Here is a 24,105-nt window from a genome sequence, read left to right as displayed (position 1 = left end):
GAGGTTTTCTCCTACATATATATATATATATATATAGGATTAGAATAACTTTGTTTCGCCCAAGGGGAAAAGAGGGAGATGGGATAAATTATCAGGCCTGGCACTGGCATAGGCAATATTGTATTCAGGGCAGTAAGAAACAGGTTTCAAGTAGTTACCAAAAAAAACCAAAAAAAAAAAAAAAACCACCCTGCCTGGTGAGTAAAGAAGAGACTTTCTTTTAAAAAATTATAATCACATATTTTATGAACCTAGGGAGAGGTTAATTAGGGCCAATGGAAACAAAAGTCAAGTGAAAAGGATTAGGCCTGCCCCAATTCCCTCCCATACTTTCCTGAAAATTGGAGAAGACATAGTGACAAAAGGAGAGCAGTAGGTGGGTGAGAAGTGAGGATGAGAAAGGCAAAAACCTGTTGTGCCACTAGAATCCTAAAGTTGTTCCCTCTTGCTAAACCACTTTTCAGTGTAATCAAAGCAATCCAGAAAGCACTGTGTGTTGTCTTGGACTGCAAACACACCCATAAAAGTATCAAACAAAATCATCTCTTTCTCCCCCTTATCTTTTTAAAAACTGCTTTAAGCTGCTTGTCCCAAGTGGGGATGTCAAAACTGAAAATTAGTTGATTCATAAATTGAATCAAGTAGGTTTTTTTTAGTGGGTTTTTCGGGCTATGTGGACATATTCTGCAAGAATTTATTCCTGATGTTTTGGCTGCATCTGTGGCTGGCATCTTCAGAGGATGGTGGGTTATATATACTGTATGACTCTTGGTTGGGAGGAAGTGATTTACATGTTAATCTGCCTGCACTTTATGGCCAGGTTGGTTTATAACATTTTCTGCTACTATGAATACTGCTACACTGAAATTCTGGACCATGCCAACAAGTACCAGGTCAGAATGCACTGAAATCCATAAACACCTGGACAACTTCAGCAGTAATAAAGAAACACTGAAAGTAAACAAAGTTTGGCTATCAGTCCTGAAAAACACCAAAATCAAGACTCAAAACAAGCAAATGAACATCACCCAGGGTCAGGGGGTTCCTCTGCAGACAATAAATTGCTAATTAAATAGACACATATATCCTCCCACATATCCTCCCATCCTGAGGCCTTGCCATTCAACAAAAGACCAACAGACAGATTAACACAGATTAACAGATTAAATCACTTCCTCCTAACCAAGAGTCGTACAGTATATATACCTCATTCACATCCATGCCACCACCCTCTGAAGATGCCAGCCACAGTTGCAGGCAAAACATCAGGAATAAATTTTTCCAGAACACAGCCACATAGCCCACAAAAAACTATGACTCAAGTCGTTTTGTATTTTTGGAATGTGTGATGACTCTGGATTTTGATTCACTGAACTTTACTCAGAGACTGAAAATGTATTTTTTTTAACATTACAACCTACCATGCCACACTGATCATGGTAGCTGGGGATGAGGAGCAGTCTGGGAGCTATAGACCAAAACTGTAATTTTTCCAAACTCTTACTTATGCAAAGTTGTGCATTGTAACAATACTGGAAACTTCTCCATCTTAAGAAACTGTGCTGAAAATCACATGTATCTGGACCACTGTATGCTCCTGTACAATTTGGTAAGGCTTATTTCAACCCTAAAATGGTATATATTTGTTTCACTGGTTAATCTGAAAAAAATATAGGCTTTATATGCACAGAATACAATTTGTGTGAGTCTCTCATTGTATTCACCAAGATTTTCCCAATACAATTTGTTATGTCTAATCATGTCAGCTGTATCAAAATGGGAGCAATTTGAAATTATTATTATTATTATTATTATTAAACTTTATTTCTAGAGCGCTGTAATTATACACAGTGCTGTACAAAGTCGGTAAAATTAAAGAGTAAATAAAAGCCTGCCCAAGGTGTACATTCTAAGATAATAACAATTAAAAGAGGAATAGATAAAATTACCATATAGAAAAGAAAAAACAAATTAAAAACATCAAATATAAAACAAATCACACCACATCAAATATTTTCAGACAGCCAGATGACAATCACAAATTCCCTGAGAACGCTTCCCTTAACAATATGGTTTTCAGCTCAGCCTTAAAGCTGGTTAGGGAAGTTATGAGCCGTGCATGCAGAGGAAGAAGGTTCCAGGAATGGGGGGCAGCAAGAGAGAAGGGACGGATCCGGGATGGGGCAGAGGAGATCCTGGGTTGAGAGAGGAGACTTTAGCTACCAGAGTGGAGAGTGCGAGTAGGGATGTAGGGAGAGAGAAGATTGGTTAAATAAAGAGGGGCCAGCCCATGCAAGGCTTTAAAGGTGAGTAGCAAAAGTTTGTACCTGATGCGGAAAGGAAAAGGGAGCCAGTGAAGGGAGGACAACAGAGGGGAGACATGATCATAATGGCAAGCGAGTGAAATAATGTGTGCAGCTGAATGCTGAACAGAAATTAATGGGTGGAGATGAGAGAGGGGAAGCCCTGCCAAGAGGAGGTTACAGTAGTCTAGTCGTGAGACCACGATGGCATGAATCAATGTCTTTGCGGTAGAAGCTGAGAGATATGGACGGATTTTGGCGATATTATAGAGAAAAAATCTACAGACTTTGGCTGTAGTCTGGATCTGGGGGATAAATGACAAAGAGGAGTCAAAAATGAAACCAAGACTGCGGGCTTCCTGGACCAGCTGGATAGAGATGTTATTGACAGAAATAGAAAAGGAGTAGTGAAGGGTGGGCTTAGGAGGGAAAACAAGAAGCTTGGTCTTGGACATATTGAGCTTCAGACGCCGATGGTGCATCCAGTGGGAGGAAATATTTTCTCTCTTTTCCATTCAGAACCACCATGTCATGTTTTGACTTCAGAGCCTTAAAGTCTAAATGACTGTCATGGACCCATCTCATTTTTTATGGAATTTCACCAAGATGATTTAAAGATCAGATAGAGGGTACATGATGCAAGTTAAATACAGTCATCCCTCCATATTTGTGGCTTTGATATTTGCGGATTTGATTATTCACGGATTTCATTAATATGGTCTCTCTAGGACTGTCTAGGTCCTCCAGTGCAACTCTGTGGTCAACTTTAACTAAAAGTTGCACTGAAAGACCATTTGTAGCTACTCCAGTGCCATTCTATGGTCAGTGTATGTTGGACATTGACCACAGAGTTACACTGGAGGACCTAGAGATTCCTAGAGAGGTGTCCTCTCAGGTAAAAACAGTGTTTTTGTTATTTGCGGTTTTTCCATATTCTGTTCCCTAACTCTAGCGAATATGGAGGGACAACTGTATTTCATTCTCCCTGTACATCTGTATGGGAAATTACCTCATACCATAAAAAGCCTTCTCTGAAGAATGTGTTTGAGCATAATACACAAGGGTTTATCCAATGTAATTGGAACAGGGTCAAATTCTGTAGTGTGGGGTGGCCTTTGTGTGCCCTGTTCCTCCTCTGACAAATACACACACCTGTAACCTCCAATTGCAGGTTGTTTTTTTAATGCTGAATCATGCCTCCAGAAAGTGTAGTTCTCCATTTATTGTTTTCCCTTCTTCCCATCTTAAAAAAAGCAGAAGACCAGAGGGTTCATCTACACTGTAGAAATTATGCAATTTGACACCACTTTAAGTGCTGTAGCTTCATTCTGTGGAATTTTGGGATGTGTAATTTTACAAGATCTTTAGCATTCTCTGCCGAATAGTGTTGGTGCCTTACAAAACTACAAATTGCATGATTCTGAGGGATGGAGCCATGGCAGTTAAAGTTATGTCAAACTGCATTATTTCTATAGTGTAGATGCACCCAGATGACTATCCAAGACTGCTCAACCATAAGCAGAAGAATATAGTAAAGGGCACTGCCAATGTAATAAAGAACCTTCCATCATTTACTACTTTGGCCACAGAAGGTACCACATTCAGTCTTTGATATCTCCAGGATGGAATGGGAAAGATGTGGGCTCAAACTGTGGTGAGACACTGCCAGTCAGCACTAGGCTGGACCAAGTCTCCTTTAGTATAAGGCAACTTCCAATCAAGAGGTATTTAACATTTCTCAAAATCGCAAATTTCTTTGGAAGTTCTTTCAACTCTTTACATAAAACTACTGCAATTTGTACAGGAAATAACATCGTGCATTTCAGTTCGTAGATCTTAATTGCTAGTACAGAACAAATCATAATTGTAACCATATATATACAGAATTTTTGTTTCCAATTTTAACTCAATTCTTATTCCATTACCCGGTTTTCACACTGTAGTACTGAACCTACTCATTTAACTAATGGCTTGATTGATTAAGGCCATCAATTTCATTGGTGGTGTCACATAATTAGCTCAACAAAAAGTTGACCATAAAGAACAGAAGTGTTGACTGGTGCCAAAATTTAATATCTCTCATAAAAAGGGGGTGAGAGGGCCGAAAGATAAGTGAGACTATGAGGAAGAAAATGAATTGGCTGTCATAACCTGGACACTCAAACATAAAACAAACTAATTTCCACCTATTAATTTTAAAAATCCTAGGGGAACTTCATGAGACCTGCTCCATGTGTCAAAAGAAACTTCTGTTCACCATTCATAAGTTAAAGGCACACCTGTCTTCTGTAAACTTGCAGTTGCCTTAAGTAGTTTTGAAAGGATATACTCTCTAACTAGAGCTGCCCCCTGATTAAAGAAATTTATTATTTTATTTTATTTTATTTAAAGTATTTCTTTATGACCCCCTAACCCACAAGGGCTCCCAAGGTGATGAACAAATAAAAATCAATTAAAACAACAATAAGAACAATAATAAAAATATTTTAAAACACATTAATATACTCTTTAAAAACTCCTAAAAGCAGTCTGAAAGCAATCTTGGAATCCAGTTTTGAAACAGTTAAAACATCAGTTTCAAACATTGAATACTATGTGGATGAGCACTGTTTTGGCTGCCTGCTGGAAACTTAAAAGAGATGGGACCAGCCTAACGTTCTTGGGTGAGGAGTCTCACAATCAAAGGACTACCACATAGAAAGCCCTGCAATTATTGCACATGAAAGTCATCATGTAAACACCTACTAAATTATGTAGTATCTTCTATGACAAACAATGTTCCATTCATGAAATATGCAGTAAATGATTCTGTAATGTTTGGACTCAAAGTGGCCTTAAAATTAGGATTCACATGACCACTGTGTCCTGGGTCTTTCTGCCAAAGATTTGTGAAACTACAGTTGGCTCTTGGTATCAACGGGGGATCCGTTCCAGATCCTCCCCCCCACAAGATACCAAAAATCCACAGATGCTCAAATTCCATTGTGCCTAATCGCAGTGCAGCCACATGGCCACATCACCATTAGGGACAAATGCACTGAAGCCTGAGAGGAGACTATACACATGTGCATCACCAGATGGTAAATTCAAAAGTCATATAGATTACATAATTGGAAGCAAAAGATTGAGAAGCTCTATTTTTGTGTCCAAAACTAGACCAGGAACTGACTGTGGAACAGATCATAAACTACTTATATCAAAAATCAGAGCAAAACTGAAGAAAAAACCCCAGAAACAGTCATTATACCAAAGCAGAATCTAAATAATATCCCAACAGAATATACTGACAATGTAAGAAATAGATTTGTACTATTAAGCATAATCAACCAAGGCCCAAAAGAACTATGAGCAGAAGTCAAGAACGTTATTAAAGACAAACGCAGAAATACACTACCGACAACCAAAAAGAAAGAGAAGAAACAATGGGTGACAAGTGAAACACTTCAAGCAGCAGAGAAAAGAAGAAAGCCAAAGTAAAGGAAGGTAGGAAGCAAACCAGAACCATGAGTACAACTGTACAAAGACCAATGTGCAAGGATAAAGAGAAATAAGATCTTCCATAAGATCTGAGAACTCAAAAGGAAGTTGAAACCAAGGGCCAAGATGCTATATGAGAAAAAGAACATACTACAAGATCAAGAAGTAAAATAACTCTGGATGCAATACACTGAAGAGTTATATGAAAGAGATGAAAAATGAATGACACATGGAATGAGGAAACTTACCAAGATGAACTCCAAATTCTTGAAAGGGAGGTAGAACCTGCAATAAGAGAAATTGGGAGAATAAATCATGAGGAATAGATGATATTCCAATTGAACTGCTACGATTCACACAGAAAAAAGCAACTCTAGTGCTAAGGTGCAGTACAGAGTACCAAATTGTGTGGCGCTGCTGCGCAGCAAGAAAGGAGTGCACAGAAAGTGCCAGTGATGGTGTGATGACGTGGCAGTGGCGCAGTGCCGTTTGGACGCTGCACTGCTGGCACATAATTGCTGTGTGCACCATCTGGATAGTGCTGCACTATTGCGGCGTGCCCATGACATGCTTGGGTTACAGGGCGTGTGCATGCCCCACCCTCGAGCAACCCTAGCACGTCATGGGCGCACCGCAAAGGGCCCGTCTGTACCAGGCCTAAAATATGCCAAATGTGGAAAACAGAATGGTGGCCAACAGACAAGATTGATGACTACACTCTTATAGTGCTGCGATTCCACTTTAACTGATCTGGCTGCCTCCTGTTGCATTCTGTGATTTTCAGTTTAAGGAAGGGCATTTAGAATTCTCGGCCAGAGAGCCCTTAGACCTCACTGAACTACAAGCCTTAGAATACAACAGGAGGCAGCCAGAGTAGTAAAATTGGAAAGCAGAAATATAAGAGTGTAATGCGGTAATGTGGTGGAAGCGATCAATATATATTTCCATCCACAAAAAAGGAGTCACAAAAGATTGCAGCAACTATAGGATCATAGTATTAATATCCCACTCAAGCAAAATGATGCTCAATTTTTTCCAAAATAAACTCGAGCCATACATGGGGGGTGAAATCCCAGAGGTACAAGCAGGGTTCAGAAAAGGAAGAGACACAGTGAACTACAGTCCCAACATATAATGGAATTCCAATCAAGGAATTGGGGGGGGGGGGGGGAGAGCATGTGCTTTATACAGTATAGCAAAGCATTTGACTGCATAGACCACAAAAAGCTATAGATAGCTCTTAAAGGTATGGGAGTGTCACGACATCTGATAGACCTGATGAGAAATCTGTACTTAGGACAAGAGGCTACTGTTAGAACAGAATACAGAGATACAGAATGTTTCCCAATTGGCAAAGTGATCAGGCAAGGTCTATCTGTTCAACTTGTAAGCATAAAACTTCATACAAAGAACAGGCGTAAACTCAGAAAAAGGAGGAGTAAAGATAGGAGGAAGAAATATTAACAATCTCAAATATATGGATGACATCATACTATTAGCGGAAAACATCATGGACATGGAACAATTACTAAGGAAGGTCAAAGAAGAAAATGCAAAGACAGGTTTAATGCTGAATATAAAGAAAACAAAAATAATAACCATGGAGCAACTACACAAATTCAACTTAGAAAGTGAGGAAATTGAAATAAAGAGCCTCTGTCTTGGATAAAATATTAATCAAAACAGAGACTGCAGTCAAGAAGTCAGAAGATGACTAGCAATGGGAAAGGCAGCTATGAAAGAACTCGACAAGATCCTAAAGAGTAAAGATATACAATGAAAATTAAAATTAGAATTGTTCAAGCCATTGTAGTACCAATCATGATGCATGGATGTGAGAGCTGGACAGTGAAAAAGGTGGCTAAGAAGAAAATCAATGCATTTGAGATGTGGTGCTGGAGAAAAGTCTCGAGGATACTGTGGACAGCCAAAAAGACAAACAAGTAAGTCCTTCAGCAGATAAAGCCAATATCCCTTGAAGCCAGGATGATCAAATTGAGGTTGTCATACTTTGACCACATCATGAGAAGGCATGACTCATTAGAAAAGACACCAATGCTAAGATAGGTAGAAGGCAGTAGAAAGAGAGGAAGACCACATGCCAAATGGATAGACTCAACCAGAGCAGTCCTGGGTATGAAATTACAGGAACTAAGGGCTGGAACAGAATGGGGAAAAAAGCCTGCTTCCAGCCAGCTTGGAGGCATCGTGTACACATGATGCATGCCCTATGATGCCTGGAAACCAGCTTCATGCTGCCCTGCTGCTCACATGTGGACCGGCTTCCTGGTGTTCTGGTGGTGTGGCGTTTAAAAGCTGCACATTGCCAGAGTGCCTTAAAGCCACCTTCTGGCTGTAGAGGGACTGAAAAGTCAGCTTTTTGCTGGTGCAAAAATGAGTGGCTGTTTGCCACTTCTTTTTTGGCTAGCAAAAAGGTGGATTTGGAGCACAGTGTGTGGTTGCCGTGGCCCCAATCTGGCTTTGTTGGGGGCGGTATGTTTTGATCCCCAAGTTGTGCAGTAGAGGACAGTGAGTCTTGGATATGTCTCATTTACAGGATCGCCATGGGTCAGGGATGACCCAAAGACAGTTAACATAAACAGTATATTTACAGTAGAAACAGAAGGTAGAAGAGCATAGAGATACTCTTTCCTTTTTCCTGCAGTTCTTCAGTTCCCCCCGTCAAAGATTATTGTAAATTCTGGATAGCATCGTGGGAGTCACTTCCTGTTCTGTGTCTGCTGCCATCATGCTTTAAAACATGTTATTGCAGTCTGATATCACTTTCACTGCAATAGCTCCATCCTATAGAAACCTGGAGGTTGTAATTTCATTAGGAACTAAGAATAGTCTGCAAGAGACCTCTAGTAATATAATTCAGGGGAGTGCAAATAGTATAACAGAGAAAGTCAAGTATTGCACCAAACTACATATCCCAAGATACAGTGGGATTGAACCATAACAGTTAAAATGAGATTGAATTTCTATACCTGTGTTTGTGAATACACCCTAGGGGTGGGAAGAATGAGAGAATGGACTCTTGCTGCCAAGTGATGTCTACCATGAGCTCAAAACCCAAAGTAAAAGAGATGAAGGAAGAAGGAGGTGAAGAAAACAGTGCCCTGTGGATTGGCTCTATGAGAAACCTAAGTAAATTCCTCAGACCTGCTGGCAAATCTATGTTTTTGCAACTGGTAAACTACTACATCTGAGACAAATTAAACTGAGGGGCATACTTAGAAAGCCCAGTCAGCTCAAATTATACAATTGTCAAGCGCAAATAATGAAGTTAAAGGATGTCCTCCCACGATGTGTGCTATAGGCAACAATCACAGCAACAGAAAGACAGACATTACAATGCTAGGGCAGTGTTAATCTATAATGTGACTACCTGGGACTTCTTTCCTACAAAAGCTGTCTTACTGCTTCAAAGTTTCCACTTTGCTCTGATGCTATTAAAAATTTCCAGGGCCAGCTGCCAATAGCAATGAAATGGGACTAATTGTATCTTTATCTCATGCATAATTAATTTAAAAATATTGAGCTACTAATTCTGTTCCCAATGGAGCTAGTTGGTATGTTGCTATTCAAAGAGAAACTGGCTTAGACTCACAATGTAAATTATATCTCTCAACGCTTTTTGTATCCCCTTCCCTTTAAAAAAAAAAAAAGAAAAAAAGGGGAGGGAATTCTTCCTTTAAATCTTCTTGTGTTAGTGCCTAGCCAAGTCCAAGTGGTATTAAATATTCCAAAATGTACAACACTTTTTTCATCTTGTCTCCATATCAGTCTGCAACATATTCATTGCCTAATAATGTTTGCATATACTATAAAATCACCATCTGGATCACTGATAGCTAACTCTATCACAATTTATCAATCAGTATCTTGATCCTTTGACAGGATGGGCTAGATATTATGATACAGAACATGTTTTACAGATAGAAGGACAATAAAAATTGCCTAGTATGTATAATTAAAGAAATCAGGTAAAGTACTATTGACTTCTGCCTGAGATTCTTGAAAGTCCAAGATCCAATAAGCAATACTGGGCAGAAACTGGAAAAGTTACTTTAGTACTATTACTGGCCATGCTGGATGGAGAAATTTGAGAATGATAGTTCAATAAGTAGTCCATCCCCACTCCCCCCAAGTTATGATACTGGAGAAATTACATGTGGATATTGGAGAAATTACATGGTGTACAGGATCCAACTTCCCAGGCTCCTGTGTGCCCACCTCCATTTTTGTGGGGTGTGGGGGAGTATTTACAGAGATTTGGCTGAATAAACTGCATAGTTTGACTAAGAATAAAATTACTTGGCTGATCATTCAGATAAAAGCAAAAGTTCATATCCAGACATGTATTGGTGGCAGTTTCACAGACCAACAAATAAACAGTTCATAAAAGATGGAAGTTAGAATCAGCAGATATGAAATGAAGCCCTGTGTTATAATTCACAGACCAGGCGTTAAATCCAGTTGTTAGTTCCAACTATAATAGATCTATTGAATTAAGTGATCTTAAGTATTGACTTAGAAAGTTCCCATTGCTCTGATGGATCTATTTTAATAGAGACTCAGGCGGGGAAATCAGGCTCCTTCTCAGGCCCCGGAAGAGGCACCGCGAGTGCCAAAGGGCGCACTCGCGGCGTCACTTCCGGGATGCCACGTGCAGACGCAGAGAATCCGTTACATCAAAATGGCGGCGCCCGTATGAACAGGGCGCCGCCATTTTGTATGGACTGAGTCCATGATAGGGCAAGGGGCATCTAGAAGAGACGCCCCTTTTCCAAACTGGGACGTCCTCAGGACGTCCCTAATGGCGGTTTGTAACCCGCCTCAGATTTGTATTTTGAATTTAATATATTTTTAAAAATGTTCCATGGTGTACCGAGGAAATTAAAAAGCTGAACTAGAGTTAAGACAGGAGATTCCATCATATGTTACCAGTACAGAATTCCATACATTCTGTTTCTCACACAGATGAAAGATTAATGCCATTTTTTGCTGGATGACACTGTCCTAGTTCCTGAATCTGCCATTTTTTATTTAAGCAGGTTTTTAAAACAAAACAAGAGATGTGGTTAAGACACTAATTCTGATAATCACAAAGATGGAAGATTGGCAGTTCAAGGCCCAAGTGCCACAAGATGGGGTGAGCTCCCATCACTAGTCCCACCTTTTGCCAACCCAGCAGTTCAAAAGCATGTAAAAGTGCAAGTAGATAAATAAGTACCACTTTGGTGGGAAGGTATCAGCATTCTATGCAGCCATGCTGGCCACATGATCACTGGATAAGTCGGGCTCTTTGGCTTAGTAACAGATGAGCACCACACCCTGCAGTTGGTTACAACTAGACATTCATATCAAAGGAAAACCTTTACCTTTACTTTAAAACAAAACAAAACAAAACCCATGCTATTATTTTATTTTTTAACTATGAATCATAACGGTAACATGTGCTTCGAGCAGGTACTACAGAAAAGAGGACAAAGTAAGGCCTAAGATACAGTTCTTAAGTTTAAAAAAAACATTATACTGCCATACTGAGCTGTGAAAGTGTAGAAAAGCATAAGCCTTGGGTATCTGTCAATGCTAGATAATATATACTAAGCATCTGCCCAGGATAACATTTCACAGTGTGTTTGGGGTTTCATCCCTTGTGTCCATTTGTCATTATTGTCCATTTCAATGTTGGTGGCAGGTTGCTACATAGCATGATGCTATTCCTGCAGTCTCTTTCCTTATTCCTAGGGTTAGGCACGGTCTTCCCTCATTGCTTTTTAATGGAAAGTCTTTTATCATTTCTGGTAATGTGAGCAATTATCTTCCAAGTGCTCCTTTGTATTTTGGGTACTAGGGTACAAACCATTTTGTCCTGATGGTTTTACTTTAGTTAAATTTTCTTCACAATGTTCTCCATTTTATGCTTCCCAGTAATCACATATAATCCTCTACGCTTAATGCCTAACTTGTAAGGATCTTGCCAAATATATTATATATTTTATCTCCTCAGTTTGTGCTTAAATATCTCATTTTAAAATACAGACTTGCTTTGGATATTTTCCAGGCCATTTGTGAACAAGTTTCATTAAGAACGAGATTCATAGAGCTGAAGAAGCAGTTGCCCAGGAGCCTGATATAAACAGCAGCCCATTCTTTTGTATTATGGAAATACCTGCATGCAGTTATAAACCTGGTTAGAATTAGTGAGATACCTATGCCATTTAAAAGCCAGCATGAAGAGATGGACAAATCTGTTCAATGTCACTCTCTCCCACCTTTGATTTCTTCAATCCACCTGCCAAAATCTATGAGTTTTATAAAAATGTAGATATTTCATTGGTTGTTATCAGAAATGAACCAAACAAAATTCTCAGCTGTCTGACTAGCCTATTCAGTAGGTACACCCACACAGTTTATGAGGGAACCATGTTGTATTTGCCTGTCCCTGTTAAAAGAAGGGAGAGGAAACTGGCAACCCTATTTCAATCATACAAGCATGGCTGAAAGCACAGAGGTTCAAAGCCAACATTTTTGGAAATGTTGAGGGATACTAAAAGCCTTCTGCCTCAGATGCTGCATCTGTCAGTTTGTCTCCCATGTTTTGCTGATTAAAAATACCAGGTTATTTCCATCAAATTTAAAAATAAATTTACATATTTTGGTAAGATGTTATTTAAAAACAGCAGCCACAACAGCAAACTAAAAGAATGAAACTTTTCACCTATTCTTGCCTGCATGAATAGAAAATATTTAAGTTGCTATGCTCACTTCTGAAAAAGAGAAAAAACATGTGAATCTTGACTTCATGGATACAGCCAACATGATTACCCACCTTACACATCACCTAGTTGCTGTGTTTTGTGTTGGTAGTGAGACTGATACTTTATCTTAGGAAAAGATTATCTAGGTAAGTAGGTGAAACATTCTACAGAACAATGACAGCAGATACTACCAGACTGAAGAAGAGATTGAGAAGTGATATGATAGCCATATTTAAATAGGTGGGAATGGCATGTAGAAGAAAGAGCAAGCTTGTTTTCTGCTCTTCTAGGCATAAGAATATGAACCAATGGATTCAAATTACCCAAAAAAGAAATTCCACCTAAACATTAGGAATAATGTCTTGGCTGTAAGAGCTGTTTAACAGTGGAATAAACTGCCTCCGAGGCTGGCCCTCCAAAAAGAGAAGACTAACTTTTTTAGGATATATTTTAAAAAAAAAAAAATTCAGGTAATATGGCCATTTTGGGGGAGTCCTTTACTTTTGTATTCCTGAATGGTGATAGGTTTGACCACATGGCCCCTGTGAACCCTTCTAACTCTATGGTCCAAAACCACACGGCAGAAATAATCCAGTTTGAGACTGCTTTAATTGCATTGGTTTAGTGCTAGGGAATCCTGGGCATTGTATTTTATTGTGGCACCATCACTCTCTGATAGAGAAGGCTGAATGTCTCACAGAACTACAGCTCCCAGAATTCCTTAGCATTCAGTGAGGGTAGTTAAAGTGGTTTTAAACTGGATTATTTCTGCAGTGTGTATTATTCACTATGATGCTATGATTCTTTTCACAGTAAATTTGTTATAAATGTAAATGCCTCTAAGGATGCATGATTTTTATAAAACTACAAAGGATGAGCCACAAAAATATATGTTTGATATCCAGTACCTATTCTAGAAAGCTGTGTTAATTATCTGAAACATACATAGAAATCATCTACATGCCCATTTCATATTATTAATATTTGTCATGCATCCATATATAAAGCCAAGGAATGACCATCAACCCCAGACAATCCCAAAATGTTTTACCTTAAAATTCATGTGGGCAACTTTGTTAATGAACTTTAATAAAGGTACCAGGGAGAACCTTTTATCTCCCATCACTTTTCAAAAAATATGTATTTTTAGAAGAACTCCTTAAAACCATCAGCCTTTCCCACAAACGTGTGTTGTTGTTGTTTTTACATCATTTGGTAATATTTTATCCTATCCCCAAGCAAGTCACAAGATGTACAAAAAAATTCATTTGAAGCTCAAATGTGAAAAGAAGGAAAGGAAGCCAACAATTCTAGTTATGTAGTGTCAAATTCCTGCATCTGACTACATAACATATTTCCTTTCCACAGGAGGTAGTTATGACAAATTAGAAGTCTGAAAATTTTCTGATGGTGTAAAGGCTCCAGCTGTCACTGGGGAGATAGTGATCAGATTTCATAGCTGCATGGTCCCACGATGCCTCTAAGAGTTCCATATGGTCATCCAAATGTTACAACTAAGCCCACTAAAAAAAATTCCAGTAGGAGCTTTGCTTATAGAAAATAAAACTTGCCTTGAATGGATTTAATAAACAGCGTTCTTGAATGGTTCACTGAAAACCAGTACCACAGGACCTTCTGTACAGCTGTTCTTTCTTCGAGTACAGCACAGAGGCAACCGAGATCTAACTTTTTCCTCGTTCTGCACAACTTACATGATGGAGTGTGGGCTCTTTAAGTGGATGTCCCATGAATAATTAAGGTGTGTATATGTATGTGGTGATAAACAGCAATTCCTCAAGCCACTTCTCTTTTGGTTTTTTAAAAACACACCCCACTTAAATTGTTAATGCCATGACTATGGACGAAGACACTTTCCTTCATGTCAAAGATGTCAGCATAAGCTTTGCACAATAACAAATGACAGATGAATAATTTATTGATCCTTAAATGGCTGTGTCCTTGGATGTATTTCTTATAACTAATTTGCTTAGAGACACATCTGGCTCCTGCAGATAGCATCTGTTTTAAAGAAGGTCAGTATTATATTTTAAAATTAAAGGCAGAAGAACATAATCTTTTATTTGTTATGCTTCTCTGCTTCTTTACCCTAGGAACTCAAGTTAATTCTCATTCAGTTCTGTCTGCTTACTTTTTATAATACCAAATCAAAAGACGTGCAATCTGTTGTTCAGTTCTGAAAACATAATAAAGAGGCCCATTAAATATGTGCTTGCAATGAATAAATACCTGTTAGGTTAAAAAAAATATTCATGAGATTTAGGTAGATGCATTTTAAATGGATTTGAAAAAAAAACAAATTAGTGTTACGTTACAGTTGTATGTTTAAATACAAATATTAAATATTGAGGATTTTGTTTAATCTTCTTTTAATATATTCAGTATGATTGATTTTAGGAAAGATTAGGCAAATTCATGGAAGATGAGTCTGTCAAAGGTTATGCACTATCCAAGATAGCTAAATAGAGTCTCCATGTGTAAAAGGCAGTGTGCTTCTTGAAAACTTGGTCTTGGACATAAAGAGCAACACAGACCACTCTCTTTACATGTCCTGTGCTTTAGCTTTTTAAAAGCATCTGGATGGCAAGTGAAGGAAACAGAATGTTGGCCTGGGGTAGATGGAACACACTACCAGGGAAGCTAATAAATCACCTTATTCTGCTGGCTCTGAAAATACAGAGATTCCAGTCTTAGGGTGGCTCACAATCCAGCTTATGCAGGGAACAGAGAGAATTAAAAACAAAATGAAATAGGGCTGAGTAACACCTGTCAGGCCAAAAGGAACTTTATTTTCCCAACAGTCTCTTTGTTTTATCCCAAGGCAATCTGACTCTGATGTAGGCCACCTGTCCACAACAAATAGCCCTTCAGATGTTTTGGACTATAATTGTTATGAGCTCCAAGCCAGTTTGGCTGGTGAATCCACAACCAGTTTTCATTCACATTCTGAATCCTATGCCCAAAATAGGTTCAAGTGATTTGAATAGGTAAAGATAGTCCCTTGACATGAATATCTAGTCATAACCGACTGTAGCGGGCTGTGCTCATCTCTGTTACTAAGCCAAAGAGCCAGCATTGTCCGAGGACTGATCTGGTGTTCATGTGGCCAGCATGACTGCACCAAATGCTGTTACCTTCCAACTAAAGTGGTACCTATTTATCTACATGCATTTGCATGCTTTCAGCCTGCTAAACTGGCAGAAGCTAGGACTAGTGACAGGAGCTCACCATTCATGCAGCACTTGGGCCTTGAACTGCCAACCTTCTAATAATCAGAATTGGCATCTTAACCACTAAACCACAGTATCCCTTTAAAATTAAAACTACAATCTGGAATGAATTCATTGCCTGCTTATATCAGGGATATCAGATGCCATTGGTTGTACTTCAAAATATTTGTTCAAGGCAAATAAAAACAGTATTAGATTAACTGCAAAAGTTCTGATGTGAATAGAATTGCACATTCCAGCTCATACCAAGAATGGAACCTGTTCATATCTTCATTCCTTTTGGGTTTCATCATGAGATCCCATTGTGGGAATAAATAGGAAACCAGCCATACATTTACACTTTATTGACAGGACAATCTTATCCTGAGAAGTAAATGTCATTGTGTTCAATCTGGGTAGCTCCATAGTAAGTATATTTAAGATTCCAGCTATTAGCATCTTCCTTTTAAGAGCTTGCAAAACATTCACAGATACTCTTATACGGTGTTAGAATAATATTTCAGCCTTCTCAGTCTTTTCCAGTTTGATGGACAGACTCATTTTTTGCTTCCCTCCTTAATTAATCTTCAGCTCCAACTGTTCTGGCTCATTCTAGAACAGCTACTGAGTCACTTTGACATAAAAATGATACTTCAAATAAATACCAATTACATATCATTTCTGATGTGTCCAATATATGTAAGTACTACTTATTTTGCATTTGGTGTGGGAAGACGATGTCATTTGAACATTCTACACTGAGCAAGAAAGTGCCTTTCTAATTTATGGTTCACCTTGTATAGTCATAAAAATGTTTAATTATTTGAGGATTAATGGAGGTAGTTCACGATTAGGCTGAAGTATGATCTGATGTCATCATCTCAGTATGATGATACACATCTTTATGCCAAAGCACCTGTTGTTTTGGAAGGAAGCAGCTGATATCATTATCTCCTCAGCCAGATAGTCCTGTTTCCTGCTGGTTAAAAAATTATCTTAAGGGTTACCTAAGTTGGGGGAACACAATATTAACTTTTTCATACTTAAGACAGGAACATCACAACTCTGTATAGTGAGAAAAACCTTTGCTACTTTCTGGTTTTGATTTAGGCTAAAGTGTAAAAACATTCTCCTAGCAATGTATGTGTATGTGTGTTTATACATTAGCACCACATAAATCGTACAGGTTATGTACAAAATGTTAAAATGCCACCCATGGCACATATGCAAGAGTAGAGCTCACAGTTCATTCTTTACAGCAGTCTTTTAAGAAAAAGAGCCAGAAGAGTTATACAGTCAGAATTCTAAAGCTGGAAGATATTCCAAATGTCATCTAGACCAACCCCTTACAAATGCAGGAATCTATAGTTAAGCATTCTGACAGATAGACATCTATTTAAAATGTTCTATTTAAAATACTTCAGTGAAGGGGAGTTCACCATAAATTGAAGTTACCATAAATTGAAGTTGACTTGAAGGCAGCTAAAAACAACAGGAACGTTTAGCTTCTCTAAATGAATTGAAATCTCCTGGGCCTTAAATTACAAGGGAAATTATCACACCTGCAAAAAAGACGGGAGCATAGCAGTATGCTCCTGTCAATATCATGAGATAATGTGGATTATCATATGACATCACGTGACATTGTGATTATCTCGTGATTATCCCATGAACAAAGAAGAATTCTAGCGCCACTTTTTATTCACAGAAGATGCCTGTGAATAAAAAGCAGCACTAGAATTCCTCTTTATTAATGGGATAATCATGACATCACATGATGTCATGTGATAATCATCACATTATCACATGATATTGATGGGAGCATACTGGTATACTCCCATCTTTTTTGCTGGCATGATAATCTCCAAGGTTTAAACAGGTTCTTCTCCAGATCACCCAGTTGTGGTGTGAACTGAATCATGTAGTCTGTACATACTTTAATTAGTATTATTCTGTATTTCCTCTAAAGCAAAGTGGACAAAAAAAATGAGAATGTAGTCCTCTTAGTTTTTCAGATAAGTCCAATTAGATAGGGGGGGGGGGGAGAGATGCACAGACTTTCTACATGGTCAAACTCAGTTGCAATGGCAAGATTGTATTTTATAATTTGTGTTGATAAGTTCTGGTGATCCCAAAATGGCCTATATTTTCCCAGTAATAGGAAGGATGTTAGGATATGCATGAAATCATTAAAAATGATGCATTTCCAACATGTACATATTCCTGTCTCATAAACAAAATCTCTCACTTCCAATAAATTAGATGCAATTTGGGCCTGCTGTAATTTCATCTGTTATGCATAACATTTCAATTTTCTGGTCTCTGCTGAAATATTTAAGAGAGGCTTTCTAGAAAATAGATAAATGTGAAACTCAGAAATGTAATATTTGGACATTTCCAGTTTCCTTCTCTCCTTGCATTCCCATATCTGAATGGACATGGAGACATTCAGTCTATCAAATAAAGGGGGGGGGGGGCAAAGAGAGCAACATTCAGAATGTTAGTGGCAGTCATTTCAGAGGAAAAAAATGTTTCAGAAGTGCTGATGCTCCCAGCAACTTACTGTATCCCTGTCTTTGGGAATAGCAAGAAGAAAAATCGAATCACTATTGTACAAACAATACAAATAATTTAATTATTTGCAGGAGTCTGAAGTTTGCAGTACTTGCATCAGCAGAAAATATTATACTTAGAATATATGTCACCAACTGAACTCATTTATAGTAAATTCCACTCTAGTGGGAACTAGACTTGCTTGGTGAGGCTCATGGAAGGAGAAGCTCAACAAATTAACACTCCTGAGAAAAGTAATTATGATCCAATTTATTGAATTTAGTTAAAAATGACATTTGGCGATTCTCCTTTAGCAGAGTTTAAATTGCTCTAAGTCAGAAATGTAGAATAGCAAGACCAGCCACTACCTCCACATTTGCATCTAGCGAAGTAAAAGAATCTTTAGTCTTTAAAACAAAAAAGCATAAAAAGCATAATTAATATACACAAGTTCAGCTTCCTACAACAGGTAAAAAGAAAAAGAAAAATCTATGTACTAGGTCAACATAGCCAGAGTTTAAAAAATGCATCCTAGAGAGAGCCACATCCAAACGGCACAGTGCACGAGGGACATCACAGCACCGCTCTAGGGCACTTATGGCGCCTCAGCAGCAACAGAGAAAAGAGTCGTGTTTTGCGGCTCCTTTTTCCCAGTGCATTGTTGCCACACCATTTGGTTGGCGCGGTCATGATCCGGGGGAGAAAGGGGTAGCCTTTGTCTGTCCCTTTCTCCCAATCTGTATAGGCCCTCAGTTTTACTTTTGGAGCAATGAAAGAGCAAGTAGAAAGAAGAGAGAGAAGAAGGCAGTTTGAACCTAAGGCTAGACAACATGGTGAAACTTCACTCCTAAAGAATCGAGAGTGAGTCATGCTAATTCCTTTACTCTTTGGGGCTGCTTGGAAGCCTTCCTCTCTTCACACCAGCTGAGGCAGAGAGAAGAAAAAGATTGCTCTTAGATTAGTACTGGTACTGAGGTTGAAATGTAATGACAGGAAAAGTGCATAGATTAATGTATTGAATTTGCATAATCTAAATGCAAATTAATAATGTGCATAATTATAATAATTTACATAATATGCAAATTAGATGTATGGATATGCGGGACTGGAATATGGCAACCCTAGATTAGAGAGAATGATCAGTGATGTGTGAGCAATGGAATGTAAGAAGCAATGGAAGGTGTTACTCCAAAGATCACCCCTCCATGCTGGCCCCCTCTGTTTGATATAAACTTAATATTAAAGGGGCTATCAAAAGACTTGTAGCCCTGAGAGCGCCTCAATGCAGAGGAAGCTGCTTTGACCACATAAGGAGATCCTATAGGCTCAACATGGGAGCACTCAGATCAAAACCCAAAGGAATCTGCCAATGATCAAAATCTGCATAAGCCTCTCATAAGTGGAAACAATGGTATGTATGATATCTGTGTTTGCAAGTAAAACAGAAGTTCAAGAGTATCTCCCTCCAGAAGAGATATGTCTTTGTCTAGGGACATCTGCATAGATTGTCCCAGGATAGATTTTGCCCACTTGGGTAGTCCCAGTTTGGTCTCAGTTAAGATCAGACAGACACTCTATTAGTATCTCTCTTGACTCCTCAGCATTGCTGGACTTACAGACAGCAGAATTCCTGACTGGAAACTTCACTTCTGGAATTGGTACAGTATGATCTTTTGTAATCCTGAAAATCCCTTTTTGGTAACACCTTTTATATCATTAGTTCTTCTATGTGAATGTGAATGTGTGTTTTTCATGTGAAAGGTGATTTCTCTTTTGCTGTTATAAATAAAACTACATTTGGGCATTGTATTTTGGAGTTCAGTTTTTCAGAACCATTATACACAGGTCTGACCTCAGCTTTAGTTACCCAACACCCTCTTGCAGCTGTCACTTGAACTAATCAAATGCCCCCTTTATATATTGATTGTGGTTACCCTCTTGGGACCCTTGCATTTTAGCTAACAAGGGGCACAGTGAAAGAGCATGAGGTAAGGTGAGGATAGGATTGGAGGGGAAGAGTGGCAGAGTGCAAGAAGCAAGGGAGATGCACATTGAGAGTGAAAAGTGCATACAACTAGGGAAAAGTCATGGTAAAGGCATGCAGTAAGTTCACAAAAAGGAAAGAATGGGAATGAAGTGAGTTAGGAGCCCTGTTATTTAAAGCAAGGAGAATCACAGTCCTGAAAACCTTGAGGTAATGTAATTTTTCTGTAAAGTACACAGTTCTTGTGTTCTACAAGACTGCAAACCCCCAAGTAAGACTAGTCATACTGCCTTGGATCTTTAATCTGAAAAAAGGAACTAAATTCTTAAGGATATACAATTAACTTTACAAGTCTGATTCAATATGAACTAAGCCTTTATTCTGTGAATCACCCAGAATGATTCAAGCTGATGGGAGATATAGAAATGTAGCAAATAAATTAATAAGCCAATACCATGACAAAGTCTAGATCTCCAAACACTTTTATTTTTCTTCTTTTAGCTGAGCAGACAAGTTTCAAAAATAAAAATAAAATCTTCATTTACATGACCAGAAATAATCCTCCACCCCAATCCAATACTTCACTATATACCTAATTATAATGCAACATGTAATGTTTCATTACACAATACAGATGTTTTCTGTTATTATATGGAGAGGCAGTAATGATGTCTAAGTACGTGTTTGCACTATAGTCGCGGCATGAAATCATTATGTTTAACTTTCCTGATTGTTTTTCACTGAAATTGAGGATGTTGTTCAACCATGATTCTTTCCAAAGGGAGTAGGCATAGAGATGAAGAGGGCTTTAAATTTCCCTTCTAAAGAAAGAAGCGCTCACTTGAATTGGATAGGCAGTAAGACTGAAAGGAGCCCAAGCAGATCCACTCATTTCAGGAGTTAGAGCAAGACTGATGAGATTATCACATTCACTTTAAAGCGACAGGATAAAGTCACCTTTAATTTTAAAAGCAGGTGTTGTCAAGACGGATCTCTTTCAGTGGGCCTTCCCAGATGGACCTCCCAAAGAAAGAAAGAAAGAAAGAAAGATAGCTCCATTTGCCTTCAATCTGTCCACTCCTTCCTGTTATTTTAGGCTATAATATTGATGTAATTTTTTTAACTGTTATTGAATTTTACTATTTGTAATGGTGGCAGGGTTAGGGGTTAATTTATGTGTTGTTATGTTTTTATGCTTTCTTGTATTTTCATCTCTGTTGAAAATCAATAAATATTATTATTATTATTATTATTATTATTATTATTATTCTCAGGGCTGCAGACGGGTTGCACTCACCCAGCTGCAACTGAATGAGATAACATCCACTTTTAAAATTAAAGGTGATTTTATCCCATTAGGAATAAGTTGCATTAAAGTGTATGTGATAATCTCCTTAAAGTTGTAGAAATGAGAAAAAAGTTTTCAAGAGCCTTATTTTGGTATTTGAGAATGGCAATGCATATAACAATATTTAATAGCAGCAACAGCAATAGCATTTATATTTCTATACTTCTTTATACTGAACTAAGTAGCCTAAGGGGTTCTACAGAATGCCCCGAAGGGGCGGCCTGCAGCTGTCCCTTTTCACGCTGGATCAGGGCCATGGCTAATATAATTCTGAGGGAAATTTTGTTAAGAAGGTTATTGGAAATGAATACCTCTTTGAATGGGTTATCAGTGGAATACCTATTGGAAGATCGGAACCCACATATAACCAAGTTAATGGCCAATTTTCTGGTGGAGGCAACAATCCTGAGGTTTTATTGTAAATTTTTATTGCAAATTTTATTGTAAATTTTATGTAAATTTTTATTGTAAATGCATGTTGTTTTTCTATGCCTAGTAAAGGTTTACTGACTGACTGACTGACAACTAAGGCTCTGATCCAGCCTTTCGAGGGTGCAAAAAGGAGCCACAAAAAGCAGCTCCTTTTTTGCACCCTTAAAATGGTGCTATAGCTGTGGCAGCACAGCTGTATGGCACCTCTTCGGTGCTGTTTCAGGTGAACACAGCACTGGAGGTGCATCATGATGCCACACACAATCTGGAGTGGCACATGGGATCAGGACACCCGGGGGCAGAGTCAGGCATGCATCATCAGGATGTTGCATCCCGACTCTGCCCCCAGGCTGGCCTTTCAGGCCGGTCTGTAAAGGCCCTAAGCAGTTTACAACATGTAAGCTAACTGCCCTCAATGGGCTGGGTACTCACTTAATACGGCTTTTGTTCCAGTAGTTGATGGTAGCATTCAGTACCAGCGATAAAGCACCTCTGTATATGCAAAAATCAAATAAACCAATGCTGTCTAGTTTTGAAACCAATTAATACAAATTGAGCAGGTTAATTTGCTTTCAGAAGCATTTGCACATTATCAAAGCTGTTTTTCTTTTATATATATTAGATAGAATGTTAACTTAAAATTGGTCCTCTCCCCCCCCCCACACACAAACATTTCAGATAGTCTATTCCTGCACATTAATCAACTTACATTTTAGTTGACTAATAAGCTTATCTCACAGGCCCTAGAATGGGCCTGTCACGTTACGAAAGGGAGTGGGATGGGAACAAGAGGTGGCATAGAACGCATCTTACCGCATAGGAGAATGCTGCCGCTGCTGCCGGAAGTTCCCATTCCATTCTGGATGCATTCTCCAGGGGCCAATTTCCAGGAACCGTTTAGAATCGTTCCCAAAAATTGGTCCCCGCAGAACGCCTCCGGAATGGAATGCAAACTTCTGGCATTGGCATTCTCCTGTGCAGTAAGATGCATTCTATGCCGCTTCATGTTCCCATCCCACTCCCTTTCATAGTGTGACAGGCTTGTTTTAGGGCCTGTGCAATAAGCTTATAAGATATTGATTAAATGCCTTAAGGCTTAGAGCCCTAATGATAGCACTCTCAGATAATTCTTCCATTTTTAGTTATAATGAAATATCGCTTTTTTCTCCATCTCAAGTACATTCAGTGGCTCTGATTTGGAATGGGACCCTATCATGTAAGGCAGAAGGGCTTGAAAATTTTGTTTCTGGTATTGTCCTAATGTGTGTGTACACATACACACTCACACACATGCACAAAACATGCTTGCCCATTAAGTTATATTGCCAAAAGATGAGCCATCTATCATTTTTGGCAACATTCAAGTGGATCAGAAGAGAGATTACCTGTATTGAGCTACATCTCTAACATAATATATAAACTGGGTGATAATTAAAACATCAAGCCATATCACAAGCTGTTTGTTTGTTTCTTTCAAAGAATTCTGTATCATTGGGCTGGTTGCTGTATAAAATATCAAAGGGCCCTATGGCATGAAGAACCTATTGAGTAATTGTTTGAAAGTCAGCTTTAGCGCGTAAGTTCACATTTCACTCTCTTCCTAATAAGCACTTGGATAGGTGTGGGAGTTTGCCCTTAGGAGCTATTTGTTCTCTCCTTTGCCATAGAACCAGAGAGGGAGGGAAAGGCAAGAACTCACTGAAGGGCATTTAGCTAAAATCTCTGGAGGAGAGACTTTCAGAGGAGACCCAGCTGATCTAACATAAGCTTCCAGCCCTGCTGTATTTCTGTTTTTTGCCCTTCCAGTGACTTTTGTTGAAACAGAAAAACCAGAGGGCAATGTGTCTAGAATTTAGGAAGTATTCTTCTTTTTAGGACATGCCTGTCTATGGTTGAATTTTCATCTCTCAACTCAGCTCTTTTTTTAATGCAAACATATATAATGAATACGAGTAAAGAAAATCAGTCTCACATGGTGGTGACACATTTTCTGTCAACCCTGTTCATCGCC

The sequence above is a fragment of the Sceloporus occidentalis genome, unplaced genomic scaffold, assembly GCF_023333645.1.
Source record: "Sceloporus occidentalis isolate IW3139 unplaced genomic scaffold, rSceOcc1.0.p SCAF_2, whole genome shotgun sequence".
Classification (NCBI taxonomy): Eukaryota; Metazoa; Chordata; class Lepidosauria; order Squamata; family Phrynosomatidae; genus Sceloporus; species Sceloporus occidentalis.
This window is presented reverse-complemented; position numbering follows the sequence as displayed.